Below are 22,157 nucleotides of genomic sequence, written 5' to 3'. Positions count from 1 at the left end.
GGAGATACATGGTTTTTATTGGACAGGAAGGGAAAACTGTCTTTTGAAAAGTAAGTAGAGAGGCATTTCCTGCAGAAAATGCTTGTGAATGCAGAAAAGCTGAATTGCTAAAGCTGAACTAGATTGCTGGCTTTAATGCGTAAGAAGAAGGTAAAGCAGTGAGAAAAGTTGGAATGATTTAAATCAGTAAAAATGTTAAATAACACCAAAAATATATTATACAAAAGTGGAATATTTTAGGGTTCTCTGAAAAGCTGTCACTACATTGAATTTCAGGCTTCAATGTGTAAGAAGAAGGTGAGGTTGTAGGAAAATGTGCAGAAGTGGAAACGGTTCTAATTAATATGAATGTTTTTAACGGCTTTAATTTGAATGAATATACAGTATATTCAATATTTTCAAAAAATACAAATAGAATTTACAAGTTTTAAAAAGATTCTTAATGAATAAAAGATGTGGAACATTTTAAGGTTTGAATGCAGCTAGATAGAAAGACAGACAGACAAGATATGAAGCTGAATACAACTAATAGCTACAGGTTTTGTGAACAGTTTAAAGTTTGAATGATGTCTGTAGTTAAAATTATGTGGGAGGAGTAGCATTCAAGTCATCGTATAGCATGTCGGAAAAAAGTCATACTGTCGAAAATGTTGAAAAAAACGTTATAGACCCTTTGCACGTGACGTCACCCTCCACTCGCGCGAATAATGAACGCCATGACAGATGGCGGAAGAGCTATGCTTTAGACGGACGGCAAGCTAAACTCGTACGTTTTCGTTTGTGTTCTCACATTCACAATCTGCAGAGTAATCCTCACCAACACAAGCACGTGTATGTATTGCCTTTGTTTTAAATGAGTGATAAATAAAATTATCCTCAACCAGCTAGCTGCCGTGCTAACCAGCTGTTCCTGCTAACAAGACCAACCCGATGATGACCCACGTAACTAGCTAACATCGGTTATTCACTGACCTAGCTACATATTACACCTGTTCGAGTCATGATTCACTCGGCTCTTTAACCCAAGTCTTTAAATTTACTCACGAATCGCGAGTCTCTAGTATCATTAACCCGGTTCAGTTGAGTCCTAAAACTTTATTATTCAAGTACAGATACACATACACATTGAAAACATTAAATGCATACATACATACATACATACATGAAAAACGGGCGTGTGGAATTTACATTAAAGAGGTTGTAAGTCATTGTGAATGTTCAGAGTCCAGATGGCTTTCTTATTTGTCAGTCCTATTAAAGTTTCAAAATATAATTTCATGTCATTTTTAAATGAATATTCGGTTTTCTTCCAGACCATTTACATTTATGGATATAACGTTTTCCAAATAAAATTAAAAGATTCTAAATGAAAACATGGCATTTTATCCAAATCAAAAGCTTGCCTTGGATGTAGCATAAAATACTGACTCAAGTGACTCGCACAACCCGGATCAGTTTAGTGATTGACTCAGAATAACCCAAATCCTTAAAAGGAACCGAGTTTGCCAGGCCCACTGTTGAGCGCCAATACGCTGCGTCATCTCTCTGAGCAGCCATCTTAGAAACAGCTCTCATTGGCTATCAACACGACAATCATGGCAGTTATAGCCAATCACATTCCCTTTGCAACGGACCATAGCATGATGGTAACATCCAATGGAAGCCAGTCCAAATGAATGTGCAACAGAGCTAAGTCCCGCCTCCCAGAGCCAGCAGCCTCATACATGTGATTTATGAGAACAAATATGATCAACAGTGTTTGAATCAGAGTTTGAATGAATGTTAAAAGGTTTTGGAAGTCATTTTAAGTCTTTAGTATGTTTTATTCTAATAGTATAGAAGTGAGTAAAATCATTTAGCAAAATGTGATCACTTGGAGAGGTTGTGGAGATGTTGTGGAGAGGTTATATCATGCTAATCCAGCTCATTTTCAGAAAGTAGAAGAATTTAGGTTTGTAATGAAGTCTCATCCATGCATTCTGGCCTCCAGTTCTTCTGTTAGAAGCTTTTCTCTTTGGGGAAGGGAAATAGACCAAAATCAAGAAAAGAGCTTAAAGCCCATGTTGCAGGGTTTATTTTCTAATGAATTTGTGCAATTTGCTTGTTGGTAATAAACATTTAAACTGTTACCCAACAACATCAAATACAATGGATATCACAAAACGGAATAAAATACGAAAAAGTAGTACTATTTTACAGCGGTTTGCAATGATTCTCTTTTCCCCCACAATGCATTGCACTACGTCACGTTGGGGAGACGACAGACGAAAGCCCCGTCTCTGTTCACTGTCTATGTGCCATTGGTGTTGCAAAATATGGCTTTTGGTCTCGACCGAGTCCATGTGTCTTTATTATGTGTATAATAATATTGGAGGGAAAGTGAAATACAGCTTGGACGGGGATGCTGTTCGGCTTTTCACAAGTTTAGACAGCTAGCTACGCCGACGTTTGCTAACGTTAGCGCAACAGCGTTAGCCTAGACTGCTAGCTAGGTAAATATTACGACTGCCTTTGGAGTTTCCTATATCTGCATCCACGTTGTCAACATAAGACGTGGCTTTAGTGCTCCTTTTGTACCATAATTTTATTGAATGAAATGTTAAGCTTCGCTCCTACGAGATGGGTGGGTTTTTGTTAGCTACATACAAAGCTAACTGGCTATAGTTAGCCTGTATGCTAGCGGAATTAGCTAACGTTGCGTAACCAGCCAGCAACTTCGGCAATCGGTAGTAGTTTCGGTAAGCTAACCACGACAGTATTGTCACCCACAATCAACCTCTCCTGCTAAAAGCAGTCAATCTGCAGTGATGATTGAAATAGAGACGCTTGTGGATGTGTTAGCTGTCGTGGTTAGCTCGCCGGAACTACTGCCGAAGCTGCTGGCTGGCTACGCAACGTTAGCTAATTCCGCTAGCACAGGCTAACTATAGCCAGTTAACTTTGTGTGTAACGTAGCTAACAAAAACCCACCCATCTCGTAGGAGCGAAGCTTAACATTTCATTCAATACAATTATGGTACAAAGGGAGCACTAACGCCACATGTCTGATGTTGACAACGTGGACGCAGATAGAGGAAACAACGAAGGCAGTCGTAATATTTACCTAGCCGTCTAGGCTAACGCTGCTGCGCTAACGTTAGCAAAACGTTGGCGTAGCTTTAGCTAGCTGTCTAAACTTGTGAAAAGCCGAACAGCATCCCCATTCAAGTAATAAATAAACACTAGGCAAATATGTTGTTACTGGAGCTAGTAGGGTCCATCAAAACGTGAGATATCTAATCGAAAATGTGTTTACAACGTCGGGGGATTTCACAGGTAGGACTGACTGGCAAGTTAGCCCATAGCTAGCATGATGCCTTCTATTTCTAGATCTAGCTAGATTACCAGTACTTATCTGAACTAACGACATGAGCTCAGAGCTCTTTAACTTATGGATTATTAATTCAACCGTCACTGTGTTAGAGGAACATTTAGACTACAAAATAAAGATCATCACCATGTCAACAGACACATGACATCACACACCAGAGTGTCCTGTATATTGAACAAGCTTGCTGAATTTTAAATGGTATCACTATGGCTCTGGCTCTAGGGACTCCTTGGTCCTAAATATTACCTTTGTTAGGACAGAATTAGGCCAAACTGCATTTGAATATGATGCCCCATATAAATTGAATAAGCTGCAGTCCTTAATGAAATGGAACAGCCTGATTCAATGTAATCCCTTTAAATGGCTTCTTTATGAAGCCATGTATAATGAATGGACGTGTGCATTTTGAGTTTAACATCCTCTAACTGGTCCATGTGTGTACTGTGTATTACTACTGTATAGTGTATCTTTAATTACTATGTTCGGTGGTTCTGTATGTGTTGTAATTTTGTATGGCATGTAATCAGGGCGTCATTGGAAATGAGAGCTTGCTCTCAATTGGCCTCTATGAATACATAGTGTATTAGGAACCAAATATAGCTGCATATATAATAAATATATAACAATGAGCAACAAACAGGTCAAAGTGTTTCTGTAACTTAATGAGGGTATAAATAATGTGACAGTGCAGAGAGAGAAGAGTTAATAAAGTAGACTGAGGTCAGTCAGTGCTCTGTGTGTGTGTGTGTCTGTGTGTGATCAGTAAAGATGGCTGCTGCTTCCTCTGCTGCTCTAACTCAACTCTTACCTATCTGCCTCATCTCATTTCTAGTCTGTTTGTCTTCAAACTGCAGAAGGACTTTGAGTCAAAGCATCTTTTATCTTTCTGAGCATCGTTCCACCCAGTTGTTCCCAGTCAGGATCTGAATCTGGTGATCTCATCAAGTTACAGGAGGAGAAGCTGCAGTGGTGATCAGTGAGGAGGAGGAGGAGGAGGAGGAAGAGTTTACTTCTGCTACCATTACAGTTTTTACAACTGCTAACACACTACAATGACAAGCATAGCACAATTATTTAAAAAAATAACCTCTTCTCAAGTCTCCAAAAGTCTAAACACATGTTCTGCTTTACACACATTCTGCAATTCAAAATGTCACTTTTTAAATGTACTGAACACAGTTCTCTGCATAAGACACAACAATGGGACATAAAGTCACATGTTTGACATTTCAGATCACTGCCATTCAAAATGACACGACATGAGCTGATTGGCCAATAGATGTGCCACCTGGCCAATCACCTCAATGGTTCATTGTTACTACTTCAATCAGGAAGTAAGCACTATGATGCCTCTTGCTTTTCTATTTATATATTTTTTTTTTTTTGCAATTTTCTTTTTCAGTTTACTGTTTTTTGTGAGCATATTTTTGTTCAGTCCAATGTAAATATATCTGCTGTGCATATGTTGCACTGACTTGTTTGGTGAAATATAAAAAATAAATGTTTCAACAGCATGTGTGTGTGTATCTGCAAATATTTCTGTGCATGTGAACAATCTGAAGAACTATTTTTGTATTATGACAAAGCATACTAAAGATGAGAGTGCTTTTCATGATGCCCAACAGTGTGTAGTTGGTTAGACAAACATCTGGTAATATGAATGAAGTGTGTGCCATTTGGTGCTAAAGTTTGATTTTTATAATGCTAGATGTAGTTCTGGTTGCAGTACTTCATTTTGCAGGATATATACGAGGTATTTTGCAGTTTGGGTGTGTGGTTTTGTGAATTGTGTTAAGTATTTTGATAAAACCAGCCAGGGGCCTGTTTCACAAAAGCAGAATATATAAATCCAGGATAACTGATAAAGCCAGGCTTGACCTAGTCTAATCTGTTCATCCTGGCTTGGTGTGTTTCACGAAGGCCAAGCCGAGGAGGAGCGACTAGGTTGAGCCAGGCTGATGTAATTCAGATAGATGAGCGTCCACGGCTTTCCTCAAAAGACCGCAAGGTCGATCACAGATTTACTGATGCCAAAATGGAGAATACGCATTGTACATACTTTATACAGAGTGAGCAGCAGCTTCTTGTGGAAGTCTGATGACGTGAAACACATTTTTGTATAAAAAGAAAAGAAACACGGCCGCTGTAATGAAACAGCGAGAGAAAGCGTAGCAGACGATCACGGACCGACTGAATGTGTAAGCAGCCTAAAAATATACATTAACTACATAGACCACTGCTCTGAACTGAAACCGTCATAATCATACCATTCAAGGATTAGACTACTAATCATTTGCACAAATTAACAGTTGTACTATTTGCCTTAAAAGTAAGCAGATAATGTTACTCAGGAAATTTACCATGAAGTTCAATTTTCTACAACGCTAGAATATGATGCGTAAATATCTCTTTCACTCTGTTCCTCCCTCTCTCTCATGGGCTAAAATATAAATTTCCATATTATATTAACATACACTGCTCGCTTTTAATGCAAAGGTACAACTGTTCGTTTTTGCAGATGACAGTGACTCATTGAATGGTTTCAGTTAAGAGCAGTAGTTCATAAATGTATATTTTTAGACTATCATTCAGTCGGTCTGCTATTATCTGCTACGCGTTTTCTCGCGTTTTTTTATTTTTTACAGAGGCAGAGTTTCCTTCTCTACATATTATATGCTTTACTCCCTCGTATATATGGACATAGAAAATAAAGACACTGAAGAAATTGGACTCTAAAATCTAGAAACTATAACGATAATTAAGTGATAAATTCCATGCACACTGTAAACATGAATGGAACAGAGTATATTCATCAGTTATTTCCCCCCCAGCAAAATATAAGGTCAAAAACCAACGAGGTGTCCTCTCCCTGTTGTCCATGAATGTACAGTAGCCTACATCACTAGATAGTTACTGGTCCAGTGAACTAAGACTATAATTTGGGAGGATTGTACAATTAGGATATGTTCTTTAAATTGTACAATCCTCCCAAATTATAGTCCCAGTTTACTGGAAAACACAATTTGTGTGCTAAGAATGCCAAATACAATGCACATGGAAGAGGAACAAACATGATCCTTATTGTTAAAGAATAAAAAAAAATGTATTAACTAAAATAATTCAAGGTGCATTGGTCAACTATAGAAATGTACAGCATTGTATGTATTGCCCTTAGTAACAGACTTCATTTAAAACACATTTGAAATTTTATCAGCCTTTTCTAATTATCTCAACAACTGTCATAATATATTCATCAAACTTCTAACAATATGAACAGCAGTCTTCATACAGCAATATAACAGTAACGATGACTGTCACATGAATAATTATTAAAAAAAATTATGGTCCCAACTTTAAATAATAACAATACTTAAATGAACAGCAATATGCACCTGTTGTGTTTTAATCCAGGCTGATAACAATAGGGTAAAACCACTGCTGGGTGATCAGAAAAGGCTCCAGGATTAAATAAATCCTGGCTGTTAGCCTGGTCGGGAGTCAAGGCTTAAATCATCCAGGATAACTGATAAATCCCGGCTTAATCCCTTATCTTGGTTTTGTGAAACAGGCCCCTGGTTTGTGAAATTGTGTTTTAGCAATTGGAAAAAAACTGTAATAAAACCGTAGAAACACCGCGGCCACCCGGCTGTGAAAGCTGCCCCAACATCATTTATCAGAGTCTGGTCGTCACAATATCATCAACAGATCTCCCATGTCTCACATGACTCTATCAACTGGAATAAATCAATGGTACTACCCCTCTCAGATGACGCATGTTGTCAGACACTTAGAATAATAATCTGAGTCTGTCAGCGGCAACAACACAACTTTTAGTGGATGGAAACTTTACCTTTTAATTAGGAGTTTAAACACAGACACAACAGGAAGAATACATGCATCAAATCAAGTCTCTAATAATCAGCATTTCCTGCTGCTCCATCATTCTTTAGTGTTGGCTGGAAAACATCATCATCAGAGTCTTTACTTTCAGTCTGAACAGACCTCAACAGATTTAAAACCACATTCAGTCACAGACAATACAAATAGTCAATATGAAATATCAGACAAAGATTATTAAATAAAAGTCCACAAAGGAAGATAATATGATGGTAAACTACAAAACAACAATAACTTCAGAGCATACAATTAAAAATGTTATATATATATATATATATACAACTTCCAGTATGTCGGTAATGATGAGAGGAATGTTTGGACCAATTTTAGATCGATGTCCAAATTAAGGCCTTCCACACATTGCTTGTTAAACCATGGACCAAATCACTGTATAGTCTCACAATGCTAAAACGGTTTGGGTGCCAACGTTTCAGAGTATTTTATTGGTTTTTAAAAATGTGTTCAAAGGTTAAAACTAGTAGCTCTAGAGCAGCCATGCCACGTCTAGGCTAAGGCTGCACAATAGGAGGAAAATATGTGATATGCAATAACTTTGTTGAATATAACGATATCGATATTACTTGTGATAGATAACAGATATTAAAGTGTACTCAGTTCTGCATTTCTGCTGCTTTCAGTATTCTGCTGAAATACAAAAAATTGTTTGTTGGACTTAAAACAAATGAAAAAAAATCATTTCCAAAAAAAATGAATTGAATAATTTGAACATTGAATTAAATATAAAAGGCAACAATAAAAAACAAAACTGACAGTTTCTTTTTAAAGTTTTATGTCCTACTGAGATTTTCTTTCAACTAACACAAAAGACCTCTGAGTGTACTTTACACATCGCGATATGTCACAAAATCACAACCTTTCGCGATGTTGCACCAGTTGATATTGCGATGATGATAAAAAACGATATATTGTGCAGCGTTAGTCTAGTCCCAAATTAATAAAGCAGGTCAGAGAATGAATATTTTGAACATTGCTGCAAAACGTTCAGAGTTTGTGATCATCCTAAAGTCCTTAAACAAAAAAAAAGTAAAAAAGAAGAAAAAAAATGATCACAGCACTGAGGGTGGAAATGGTCTGGGTGCAATAGAGGGGTCTGATCATTGGACTACCTCAACCTCACATTGGACAATGAATGGACACGCAGCAGTGTTTTGGTAGTCTCCTGGAAGGACTGCTTAACATGTCGTGCATGGTTTACTTTTTCTATTCTATTGTATTTATTTATTTATTAATTTTCCAACATAATTATATCCTTATCTTATTTTAGTGCGCTTACTCTGGTATTACATTATCAACACAATACAGTTATTTTAATTTTGCCTGTTTGCTGTAAAAATTAAAACTCAAAGTTTGAGTCAGAAAAAAAATTAAATAAAAAAAATTGAATATGTTTGTAAATATGAGAACAATGGGCCTCATTCACCGAATGTTCTTAATAACAAATATGTTGTTAAACCCCACTTACGCAGTTTTCACAAAGATTCTGGCATTCACCAACGCAATTTTCTTCAGAAATTTTCTAGTCTCCATTTGTTCCTTTACTTGTTAATCTTACACAAATAAGATAAGATAAGATGGTAACAGCTAGGGGTGCAAGGGATCACAAGACTCAAGGTCAGGATCACGGTTTGGAGTGACGGATCGGATATATTTTTGGATCCAAGTTGAAAAAATATTGTATATTGTTATACTATAGTGTTTTTATAATAAAAAACAAATTATTTAAAAAGGAACCCCGACTAGAACGACATGTTGGCCTTATAAGATTAACGTGGGCATCAGCTATAAAAAGGTGGTACAAAAACACTCCAAATGTTTTGCTTTTTGTTAAAAAAATGCAGAAAATCTGTTCCCTCGTAGGCCGCCATGGTTATTTACTAAGGGTGCTCCGATCAGGATTTTTGGGGCCGATCACCGATTGCTGGGAGCAGTATCGACCGATGCCGATCACCGGGTCTATTTGAAACCTTCTATTTATCATGTCATATATTTATCATATATTAATTTTAATATTCTTAACAACAATGCATAATTTGTATTAAAATTAACAGAAGATAATGTATTGTGAATTGTCAACGGTTTACGTTTATTGACAGGAAACGTTCAACACTCCACTTCCTCTGTTAGAAACACACCTTAAACAGCTTGGAGCTTAACATATAGCTAAAGCTAGAGCTGGGGGTAAACGATTATTTATTAAACGATTAATCGGGCGATTATTTTATCGATTAGTCGACTAATCTAACGACTAATTGGACGATTAATATAACGATTATTTTTCTCTTGCTCGATTAATAAAAAACCATAATGTATCTCAAATAAATACCAAAAAATTCTTAATATATTTTATTAAACAATTTTGCACAGCAAAAAATCTTCTGCTTTACACAAAATAAAATAATTATTTTATTGTTATACAAAATGAAAGGCCAGCCTGTTTACTCTTTTACAGTACCAACATAACTCTCTTGTTCAAAAAAATCAAGTTGTAGTGCAAAAAAGAAAAACACTGTGCAGTGCACAGTACAGACATTCCTTGGATTGTTTAACACAACATAACAGTCCCAACATAAAACCTGATGCATAATCAAACTGACTCTCTTAACTGCTATTCTGTAGGTTTACATGCTAATGCAGCTGTGCACTTTGGTGGTGCTAGGCTAACCAACGCATTTTAGCTCTCTGTGCAGTTTGTTCGTGCTAGGTTAGTAGCTAACGTTCACGTTAGCTAACGTTAGCTACTATAGATAGCTGTGTTCTGCAGCCGTAAGCTAGCTACCATTCAAGCCAACATTAGATGATAACTAACGTTAGCTAAACACAGCTGCCTAGGCGCCAGTAGCTAGCTAACGTTAATGTTAGCTACTAACCTAGCACGAACAAACTGCACGGAGAGCTAAGATAGTTAGCTAGCACCACCTAAGTGCGCAGGCTACACAACACACTACACAAACATGAAATTAATTTAGCTAACGTTAGTACTTGGGACTATATTTTAAGTATTCCCATACCCTCGATGATTAAGGGCGAGCTGTTTTTTTAGGACTTTTTCTTTTCATGGGGCTTTTTGCAGGGCTTTGTTGGGAATTCTGTGAGGAGGTTGCTGTTTCCTGCAATGTTTTGGTCTCCCACATGTGTGTGTGGCGAAGCGTCGAAGCAAAAATACGACGTCGACGTAATTTTGACATCGATGCGTCGACGTCATCGACGCGTCGCTGCAAGCCTAGCTAAAGCCTTATTCAGAATAAATTACAAAACAACTGTCAGTGTGTCTTTAGTGTGTCTTTAGGGTGTTCTGAGCAGGGTGGGGCCACTTAAATTTTTTACCAGCCACTTTTTCCAGAATTCCAATTTATAAAAGAGAGTGCACTATCATATTTTGAATTGCTTTATTAAATTATGTTTTATTATTAATACGTATTTTATTAATATAATGTATTTATTATGTGTCAGTAGCTTGTTGATCTTTACATTGTAAGTTAATTTCCTATCCTGGCCTGGGTCACACATTCATACGGTTTGATAAAGGACTTTAACTTATTATTGATCTTACAATAACGAGTGTAGCTCATGTGTGCTCGTGTGTGTGTGTGTGTGTGTGTGTGTGTGTGTGTGTGTGTGTGTGTGTGTCGTCAGTCGCGGGGTAGAAATGAGCAGCAGAGAGCCAACAGATTTAAAACGGCAGCAGCTTTCAAGCGACTTAAACATCGTTACAGTCTACATTGACGTTAAAATGTAAACAGGTTGGCAGGACAGTCTGAAATGTTTTGCACGGTCTTTAGCTGTACGTTTTGTCAATGTGCCACTTGTTTGAAAAGTACCTTCTCTTTTTCTTTACTTCGCCCTCAACACCTTGTACATCCATAGCTACTGCTGCCTCCGCGGCGGGCCTCTTAACACCGGGGATATGTCGCCACATTTTTTAACAGATAATTTTCCTTTCGTCTGTACCTCAGCTCAGCTAGCTAGCTAGCTAGCTAGTTACACGGTGTCCCGGACTAGCGCTGAAAACTAGCTACTCGACTATGCATGGTCAAAGCCCCGGCTGTGAACGGTTTCATTTCCTGTAAGTTCTTCACAATAAAAGTCCTCCGTTATTTTCATATTTTAATGTTTTTATTATGAAGCAGCAAAATCCGGAAATGTTAGGGATTCATTAGCAGTAACGTAACACGATTCCTATAAGCATTGTGCATTGTTACTTAGCAACAGCATTCTTTGACAAAATGTGGTTGGTGTGTAACTTAGCTGCGTATAGAACTTTTTCTCACGAGTAGTGCGTCATCTGATCGGCCTATCTGATCGGCCTTTATGGAGACCACCGATCAAACTATTTAAAGCCTTTATCGGCCGATAACGATCGGTTCCCGAACAATCGGAGCACCCTTATTATTTACGTCTTAATGCATTCTGGGGTAGTGACGTGTAATGGTTGTACTCCGACGTACCGGCTATACACAGTACAGTAACAGCGAGATGAACACGTCTGCCGTTCAGCCTTTTCAGTTTGAACCCGAGCACACCATAGGCTTAAATCAGGAGAGCCTTTTTCACGCCTGTGTTGTTTTTCCAGCAGTGACCAGTGCTACTTTGTGTCTTTTAGCTCATAGCTTTAGCGGCAGACTGTTGTACGTCCCGCTGTTGGAATCCTCTACAATACAGTTACACTTTTACACCGTTTAGCTGTCAGCATTCTAACTGTTTAACCGGGACAATTTCATAGTGGTTGGTGTAAACCGGGACATTTTAGCGTCCCGACAGGCTTTTGTCGGGACTCAGGACAAGCAACTGAAAAACATAACATAAATGACCCAATTTAATACATATTCATCTTTCCAGCGGTGAAATATCCCTTTAAAAGAAAGATTAAAGTTAATTAATGTTAACGCTTTCGTAATAGCTAAATATTGTAAAACATCTTTTTCATCTGTGAAATGTTATTCCATGTTGCAACGTCGCAAAAAAGTGTAAAGTCGAGTGTTCTGAGGAAAGACAGAAAACCGTCCAGCTGATCCGGGATAACATCCATGCTGTTCGGAAGATAAAGTTACTGCTGGTCAGCCTTCAATGTGGAGAGAAGATCAGAATATAACAACACAGCTATCAGGGCATGAGGAAACAGCTTGGCTCTCAAACATGTTCACAACGAGGCAGTGTGAATGAGCTGGTGTCTTTTAAGGTTACTACTCCGAGAAAAAGTTCCCCCACATTGATCACAGCTGTACGGCTTCTCTCCAGTGTGAATGCGTAGATGTATTTTTAGGTTACTCTGGTGTGTGAAAGCTGCCCCACATTGATCACAGCTGTGAAGATTCTCTCCAGTATGACTGCGTTGATGTCTCTTTAGGTCACTCTGTCGTGTGAAATCTGCCCCACATTGATCACAGCTGTACGGCTTCTCTCCAGTGTGAATGCGTTGATGTCTTTTAAGGTTAATCTGTTGTGTGAAAGCTGCCCCACATTGATTACAGCTGTAAGGCTTCTCTCCAGTGTGAATGCGTTGATGTATTTTTAGGGTACTCTGTTGTAGGAAAGCAGCCCCACATTGATCACAGCTGTAAGGCTTCTCTCCAGTGTGAATGCGTTGATGTCTTTTTAGTTGACCCTGTAGTATGAAAGCTGCCCCACATTGATCACAGCTGTGTAGATTCTCTCCAGTGTGAAGGCGTTGATGTTTTTTTAGGTTACTCTGTCTTGTGAAAGCTTCCCCACATTGATCACAGCTGTGTAGATTCTCTCCAGTATGAACTCTCTGATGAATTTTTAAATATTTTGATTTTCTGAAGGATTTGTCACAGTGTTGACAGTGGTGACATTTTGGTCCCTCTCCTCCTCTCCGTTTCTATAGCAACAGACAAACAGAGAGAGAGAGAGAGAGAGTTAGTGAACTCTTCTTTAAACCCTGGACTTGCTCTCACTCAAAATTTAAACTCTTCATACAATAATTTATGACAAAATGAAGGAAAATATGTGCCAGTTGCAGACATGTTATTATGGAAGCAAATGTACTCTTCATAACTTTTATAAGCTTTGTTTTTTGTTAAAAAAAAAGCAGAAAATCCGTTCCCTCGTAGGCCGCCATGGTTATTTACGTCTCAATGCATTCTGGAGTAGTGACGTGTAATGGTTGTACCCTGATGTACCGGCTATTGAGAGTACATTAACGGCGAGATGAACACGTCTGCCATTCAGCCTTTTCAGTTTGAACCCGAGCGCACCATAGGCTTAAATCAGGAGAGCCTTTTTCACGTCTGTGTTGTTTTTCCAGCAGCGACCAGTGCTACTTTGTGTCTTTTAGCTCATAGCTTTAGCGGCAGACTGTTGTACGTCCCGCTGTTGGAATCCTCTACAATACAGTCACACTTTTACACCGTTTAGCTGTCAGCATTTTAACTGTTTAACCAGCACAATTTTAGGGGCACAACCAGAAAATGTAAGGGCACACACCATAAATCAACATGCTAACCACATTTTCACATTTCTACTAATTTCCACTGTATTACTCTGTAATACAGTGGAAATGGAAAACAACTCTTAGTGTGCAAAAAACATTTCACCGACGACAGTTTCCTCAACTTGGGCCAATACAAAGCTGGCCTTGCTGATCGTCTGAGGTTAAAGCCTAGTGCAGTACCAACTCTTTGTGGCTCAGCTACAAACCTTGGACAGGTAAGTCAACTAACGCCATATTTTTTTGCTTCACTGCATATGGTTACCTAGGTTGTTACACTTAGAACGTGGCTGTAACATTAGCTAGTTCTGCAGCTAGCAGCCCAGTTACTGACGCTAATGTAAAGATGGATAGCATCAAGTATGTGTGTGAATCAGGGCTGCAGTAGCTACTAGAGTCCGGTCTTGAAGAAACACAGCTTGGACGGGGTTGTTCGCGCTAACGAACGTTAGCGCAACAGCGTTAGCCAAGCCTGCTAGGTAGCAAAATATTACGAATGCTTTCGGAGTTTCCTAGCTATATCTGTGTCTACGTTGTCAACATAAGACCTGGGTCGAAATGGGTGGGTTTTTGTTATGTTATACACACGGATAACTGGCTATAGTTAGCCTGTACGTATGCTAGCGGACATTAGCTAACTTTGCAGAGCCAGCCAGCAACTGCGGCAGTAGAATTTCGACGAGCTAACCATGACATTATTGTCGCCCACAATCAACCTCTGCTGCTATAAGAATTTAACCTGCAATGTTTGAAATGGAGACACACATATTGTGCCTTTTTACGGAGATCCAGGCCATTATTTCAAGGCATAGATAAACCAACCATAGGGGTACACTCTGTAATACTGGTCACTTCTTTTCTACGGTACATCTGGAGTGAAGCTATATTGTCATTTAGTTGCTCAAATGCTGTGTACTAGTACCTAGCAGTGGTAATAGTAGTGGATTGGTGTTTGTATCAGTTGTAACACTGCTATTATAAGGTCTCATCATATGTCATTCTGTTTTCTTTAGATCATTAGATTACATGATATCAAGGGGAATGGATATACATACAAATTATTGTCTTGATACTGTCATGCATAAGATTATTTTTTCTGTCCTGGACTCCTGAACCTTTTTGGACTCGTTCTTGTCTTGGACTCAACAAAGTTGTCTTGTCTTGACAACAGCCCTGGTGTGAATACACACTGTAACGTGTGTGTTGTTCACTTCTTTGTTATTTGGATAACCGTTCTGCTTTTGGTGTTATGGCTTGTGCAATATCTGCCTATGCCATCTTTTAAATTATTGAGTGTGCACCTCTGCAAATATATACAAAGTAATAAATTGAGTGCTAATTTGACATTGTTGTCTGTACACAGGCCAGCACATCAACTGGTTCCATTAAGCTGCCTTTCTCAAGGGATGTTGCCTGCCAGACAGACCACCTGGAAACACGTACTATAGGCACACAGCTAGCCTTGAAGACTCTGCGGCCCCACTTTAGAAGTGAAGGTATGTACTTGCCACCTTCAGTACATTTACTTTTCATGTACTCAGTAAGTATTCCGGCATTTGTCAATGCTTTCATTATGTGTTGTTTCATTGGACTTTCCTTTTTAAATTTTGGCCGTAGGTATCCAGGCAAGTGTCTCCTGCAGAGATTTTGGTGTGGGGCCCTCAAATGCAGACCCTTTGTGCCTGTCATCGACACCTATAAAGAGACCACCCAAAAGACTTTGTCTAGACCTCGATGAAGAGCTCGAGGACAATCCATTGGAGGGCAGCTCTTTTGTGGGAGCTTCAAAGGGACAGGATTCCAGTTATGATCCTGCTGACTCCATCACAGCATCGTTAGACTCTATGCTAAAGTCGTGTATGTACAGTTGTGTTCAAAATTATTCAACCCCCCCAATGCTGTAAATGGTTTTAGGGAATTTAGTGTACATTTGTAATTGTATTCAGAATTAAATCCTACAAGGACTTCTTAAAGAACCATATGCAACTAAAATGACATCAATTGGTTTTGTAATACAGTAGTAAATGTTTCTTTTGTGAATTCTTCATTGACACAATTATTCAACCCCTTAAAGACTACCACTCTGAAGAACAGAGGTTCATTGAAGTGTTTTCAATCAGGTATTGAAAACACCTGTGGATGTCAGGGAGCAGCAATAAAGCCTAATAAGCACCAATTAGGCAGCTTTAAAATGACTGTGATACTCAGCTCCTTCTAGACATTTACTGGTGTGGTTACAAACATGGTGAAGTCAAGAGAATGGTCCAGGAAGACAAGAGAAGAGGTGATTACTCTTCACAGGAAGGGCAATGGCTATAAGAAGATTGCAAAGATGTTAAACATACCAAGAGACACCATAGGAAGCATCATTCGCAAATTCAAGGCAAAGGGCACTGTTGAAACGCTACCTGGTCGTGGCAGAAAGAAGATGCTGACTTCGACTGCTGTGCGCTACCTGAAGCGTAGAGTGGAGAAAAGTCCCCGTGTGACTGCTGAGGAACTGAGAAAAGATTTGTCAGATGTAGGTACTGAAGTTTCTGCTCAGACAATACGGCGCACCCTGCGTAATGAAGGCCTCCATGCCAGAACTCCCAGGCGCACCCCCTTGCTGTCTCCAAAGAATAAGAAGAGTCGACTGCAGTATGCCAAAAGTCATGTGGACAAACCACAGAAGTTTTGGGATAGTGTTCTGTGGACTGATGAAACAAAATTAGAACTGTTTGGGCCCATGGATCAACGCTATGTTTGGAGGAGGAAGAACAAGGCCTATGAAGAAAAGAACACCTTGCCTACTGTGAAGCATGGCGGGGGGTCAATCATGCTTTGGGGCTGTTTTGCTTCTGCAGGTACTGGGAAGCTTCAGCGTGTGCAAGGTACCATGAATTCTCTTCAGTACCAGGAGATATTGGATGACAATGTGATGCAGTCCGTCACAAACCTGAGGCTTGGGAGACGTTGGACCTTTCAACAGGACAATGATCCCAAGCATACCTCCAAGTCCACTAGAGCATGGTTGCAGATTAAAGGCTGGAACATTTTGAAGTGGCCATCGCAGTCACCAGACTTAAATCCGATTGAGAACCTCTGGTGGGACTTAAAGAAAGCAGTTGCAGTGCGCAAGCCTAAGAATGTGACTGAACTGGAGGCTTTTGCCCATGATGAATGGGCGAAGATACCCGTAGATCGCTGCAAGACACTTGTGTCAAGCTATGCTTCACGTTTAAAAGCTGTTATAACTGTAAAAGGATGTTGTACTAAGTACTAAGATTGAATGTCACTTGGGGGTTGAATAAAACTGATAATAATGTGAGCACAGAAAAGACATTTGTGGTTATTTCATTATAAATGTTATGTTATATTTGTCTGACCTACACGTGCCTCTTTGATTTAATTGTAAGCAGGATGACTGAATGATAAAAATCAATGTCAAACCGGCCAAAACAATCAATTTCAGTGGGGGTTGAATAATTTTGAACACAACTGTATGCTCGTGATAACTTTCATAATTTTTCTAAATTGTATGCCATTCTGACATAAAGGAATAGTCTCAGTGAGACTGTTGTTTTTATCAATACTTTTTGGACTGTTTATGTGCATAAGATTGTTATTGTTTAACTCAAAATGAGATTTCCTTTCTTTGTTTTTTTTATACAGAGAAGATTCATCCACTTCCACCCACAACAGCAAAATATACATGGTGTACGAGAACTGCATCATGGAGTTGTTTAATGCATGTCCAGTCTGCACACGGGCATGTGATGTGAAGACCCAAAGGCTGGGGACATTCCTGTCTGTGAAGCAGTGGTGCCCCCATTGCACATTTACAAGACACTGGAATAGCCAGCCTGTCCTTGGGAGCACGCCAGCTGGAAATCTGCACCTTTCTGCCACCGTTTACCTCAGTGGTGCATCTTAATTACATGTATTATTTATCCTCCCAAACCAACAGGTCTTCAAGGCAATGAAGCTACAGTTGTTTCGGTATGAAATATTTCGCCGCCATGCCAGATCTTTCATTGAACCGGCAGTTATTCACCATTGGAAAGTCGCACAGGATGTTAATCTGCAGCGGCTGAGTCAGGAGGAAAAAGTAATCCTTGGTGGTGACATGAGAGCTGACTCACCAGGTATTGATACTTTATTGAACAAGTGTAGTTTATACATGGGCTAGATATTGTTTGAAGTTAAAAGGAGTGATCTAAATAAAATGCCAGACATAATAAGCATTAAATAGTGATTACTAATGTCCCTATTTGTACAAAAACAGGCCACTGTTTGGGAGTTATACAACGATGGATCTCCAGAGCAACACCGTTGTGGACATTCAGTTGGTTCAGGTAATTTGGCCAAATTTATTTTGCAATGGGGTTATTGGTTGGAATTTGAAAGTCGAAGTCTGTAATGCATTTTCTCTTAATATATTGTTTTCTGTATTAATAGAGCAACGAGGTTGGTGGTAGCTACCACGTGGAGAAAGAGGGCCTGACAAGGAGTCTAGCATTACTGGAGTCAAACTTGATTGCATTGTCAATGATCATCATCCACAAGTACAGAAGTTCCTCAGGGAGAGAAACATAACCCATTACTACGATGTCTGGCACATGGCAAAAGGTATATTGTCAATGCCAATATTGAGCTGATTGACGTCCATATTCCATTATAACATACAAAATCTATAATTTTTGCTCCAGCTTTTTCCTTTGTTTGACTTGTTAGTGATATCCTTTTGGTGAGAAGGACCTGATTTTTAAAGCTTGCGTAAAGCTCCCATTTGGTGAAAAGACTTGTCCTTGGGTGGTGATGGCGTAGTGGATAGGACGCATGCCTCTGGACTGGTGTGGGAGATCGGGGTTCGATTCCCACTGCGATACATCAACCAATGTGTCCCTGAGCAAGACACTTAACCCCTAGTTGCTCCAGAGGCGTGCAACCTCTCTAAAGTAATTGTAAGTCGCTTTGGATAAAAGCGTCAGCTAAATGACATGTAATGTAATGGGACCATGTAATAATGTAATGTCCTTGCTGTGAAAATGTTGACACTGAGTAAATGTAAAAAAATGCTTTGAAATTGATTTTGAAATGCTACAACAGAGTAATTACTGTTTATGAGTATCTTAACTAAGTGTAATATATTTTGCTTTCGTTGTAGGAATTTCAAAGAAACTCAAAGCAATCAGTAAGCAGAAAGACTGTGAGAAACTCAAGAGGTGGATGAAAAGCATCAACAACCACATATACTGGACTGCAGCTGGCTCAACCTCCAGCCCAGAGAGAATCGCAAAGTGGACCGCGATCCTGAACCATGTTCGAGATGTCCACACACACGAGGATCCTCTTTACCCCAAGCGCGAGCATGTGATCCGCAAGACAACTGACAAGAGTAAATGGCTCCAAGCAGGTATTTCATCAATATAACAGGCTAAATGTAAAAACAGTAAACAGACAACTACACACACTGTAATTATTTAGTCATTTTCAGAAATTTACCAGAGATCATTGTTGTAATATTCTGTACTGTATTTTTTTCTAATATATTGTCTTATTGTCTGCAGCAACTCCAGCTTTTACAAGTTGGAGAAGTTGCTGACCAACAAAAGAACGATGAAGGATGTTGCAAAACTGAGCCCCCACTACCAAACTTCATCATTGGAGGCTTTCCATGCCATCATCCTTCGTTTTGCACCAAAGAATGTTGTCTTTCCCTTTATTGGAATGCTGTGCAGGTGAAAGAGTTAGTTGACTCAATAATTTTGATAATTGTAGCCTAAAATATCTGTTGTTATTAACAAGTTTTGTATTGTACTTCCAGACTCTACCAATTCAATTAAAAAAAACATATTTTCGAATTCTAACATTTATTTCTCTTAATGAAAAGACAATTAAATACACAAACACAGTAAAAACAAAACCAACAATTAAAAACAGAATTATGTTTGTGCTTTTGTTTTATGATACAGGTTATGTTGCTGACATGATGGACCTCATTTTTGAGGAAGTCTTTGTCAACCCTACGCCATACACCACTGCGCTGTTGGCCATCCCTGTCCCAGAGGACCTATCGGCGCAGTATGAGAAGCCAGACAAGGAGGAGGTCATTGCCAGCTTTGTGTCAAGGTTCAAACGGGGGGCAGTTTAAACCCTACGTAGTGGCCTTCCTCATCAGGAAACTCTGAGCGGATGCGCAGGACCACACAAGCTGGAATAACGACCCGGATTCTGCGTCCCAGGAGGCCCCAGCACCAGCTCACAAAGGAACGATAGGAGAGATACCTGTAGCGACTGAACAATTGATCCTGTTATTTAGTTTTGCATAGATTTTTTATTTTGGTTTGTGTCATTGTTATGTAAATATTCCTATGTTCCTATGGATCATCTTCAATGCCTGTTTTGTAAAAATAATTTCTTTTCCTCTGATGTAAATAAATCTGGACACGGTCTACACTATTGGATGAAAATTAAGCACACAATTTGTTGAGTCAAGACTCAAGACAAGACTTTATTTTAACTTCTGTAACAAAGCACAACTTACTGGTGTATTCCTCTCAATTGTAGAGGGCCATAGTCAGCTCTGTATATTTGGCCTGCATTCTGCAGAGAGTAGACATTCAAGCAGACAGGGTCAAATCCAGGATGGTCAACCATACATGTGAGCTGTTCTTCGACCTCCCGTAGTCTTCTAGTAACCTAATTATAATTATAAATGGTGTCATTTTTAAGCACAATTAGTTGTCACGTGAATAGACAAAGTAGTTTACAATTTAGTGGTGACAATGCTACCTGAGGTGTCTCCAAGCAGCAAATATTCTCAGCTTCTGTGGGCATGGTAGCACATTTTCCACAACGGCACCTATACAAAAAGGTAGATGTAATAATGGCAGAGGTATGACTAACTAATAGTGGCGCTGGTTAGTGTCTATAGCTGATATTTTATTATATATAGGAAACATTTCCGGGGTAAATCATGGGTTATGTGTAACATGACTGCAATATACAGTACATGGCCTAATTACAAAATGAGCCACAGTGCAGTATTCTCTAAAATACAAACATTACTGCTTAAGACTGATATGGATGCTAATACAGCTTTAGAATTATAGCAACATGAAAAGCCAACAACGCAGGCTGTAACAGCATACGTAAACAAACCAACTAAAGTACCATATCCAGACACAATTAAAAAATAAACCAAAGTACAGTCTTCTCTAAAATACAAAGATTACTGATATGACTGATATAGATGCTAATACAGCTTTAGAACGCTAGCAAATTACAGCAACATGAATTAACCAACAATGTAGGCTAGCGTTAGCTACATGATAATAACTGTAACAGCATACATAAACAAACAAACTAAAGTACTGTATCCAGACACAATATTTTAAACCATTCTAACCATTCGGAGACCTGTTGTAGCCGCAGAGTTGCAACTTCTTCAGGTGCTTCTCCCTCCGGACCAGATTCTGGGTCAAACTGGAAAGCTTCAACGACTGCGAGTCTACAAGCCATTGCGATACATCCACTGTAAACATTAGCGCATGGTGCCGTGGCAGCAAGTTGGTCAAGGCCACACCCCCACCCTTCACCTTGCCCTGCCAATCTCCTCCTCATTAGCATTTAAAGCTACAGACACAGAAATTGCACATCCTGAAGAAAGCTCATTGAGGGAATGAAACTAGTGGCTGTAATTCTGCATCAAGGCTGAATTTGGGGAAAGACACTACATATACTGTATCAGGGGACCACTGAGGCCTATATAAAAGCACCCAAAGACCACCATGTCATAGGACCTTTAATGTTGCTGTGGGACAAAATGAGACTAGCCTCCAATCAAGATCGATTAGCTTTGGAGCGAGAAGTGACTCTAGAGTCATAGTGAGAGAAACAAAGAGTCTCCCCTGTGTTTTCTGACCAAGGTGGAAAATCTGTAGCAGGAAAAGTTAACCCTCTCCTTGATTTCATAACGCCATACCTGTCTCTCTCTCGTTGACTGACTCGCTTGTGTTGTTCTTGTGCGTCCGACTATGCGTGCTTTCGAACACCCGCCCAACTTTACCTCTGATTGGCTTACCATGACATTTTACTCAACCTCAGCCAATCGTCAGCATTTATGCGCTTGTGTCGTGCACTGCCCACTAACCAAGGAAGAACAGTAAAAAAAGTGTTTGCCTCTCGGCTCAGACTCAGAGATCTAGTTGGTCTGATGAAACAAACAGCTTCAAATATAGTAACGCGCCGCATTTTTGGCAGTAACGGTAACAGCGTTATTAAGATGGGAAGAGTAATCAGTTAGATTACTCGTTACTGAAAAAAAGTAACGCCGTTATTTATAATGCCGTTATTCCCATCACTGGTCATGACAGACATGAAAAATATTACAAAAGTATACCATATATTCAGAATAAAAAAAGATGTTTAGTAACC

At 39.3% G+C, this 22,157-nt stretch overlaps 1 protein-coding gene across 1 annotated transcript in view; it reads left to right on the top strand.

Moving 5' to 3' along the window:
• The window catches only part of LOC116067119 (zinc finger protein 664-like), a 66,662-nt gene that overhangs the window by 8,537 nt on the left and 35,968 nt on the right, over nt 1-22,157 (top strand). The gene's annotated exons all lie outside the window — the stretch shown is intronic.

The sequence above is a fragment of the Sander lucioperca genome, chromosome 17 (genome assembly GCF_008315115.2).
Source record: "Sander lucioperca isolate FBNREF2018 chromosome 17, SLUC_FBN_1.2, whole genome shotgun sequence".
Lineage (NCBI taxonomy): Eukaryota > Metazoa > Chordata > Actinopteri > Perciformes > Percidae > Sander > Sander lucioperca.
The sequence above is the reverse complement of the archived record's forward strand: the minus strand, read 5'-3'. Positions and strand labels throughout refer to the sequence as shown.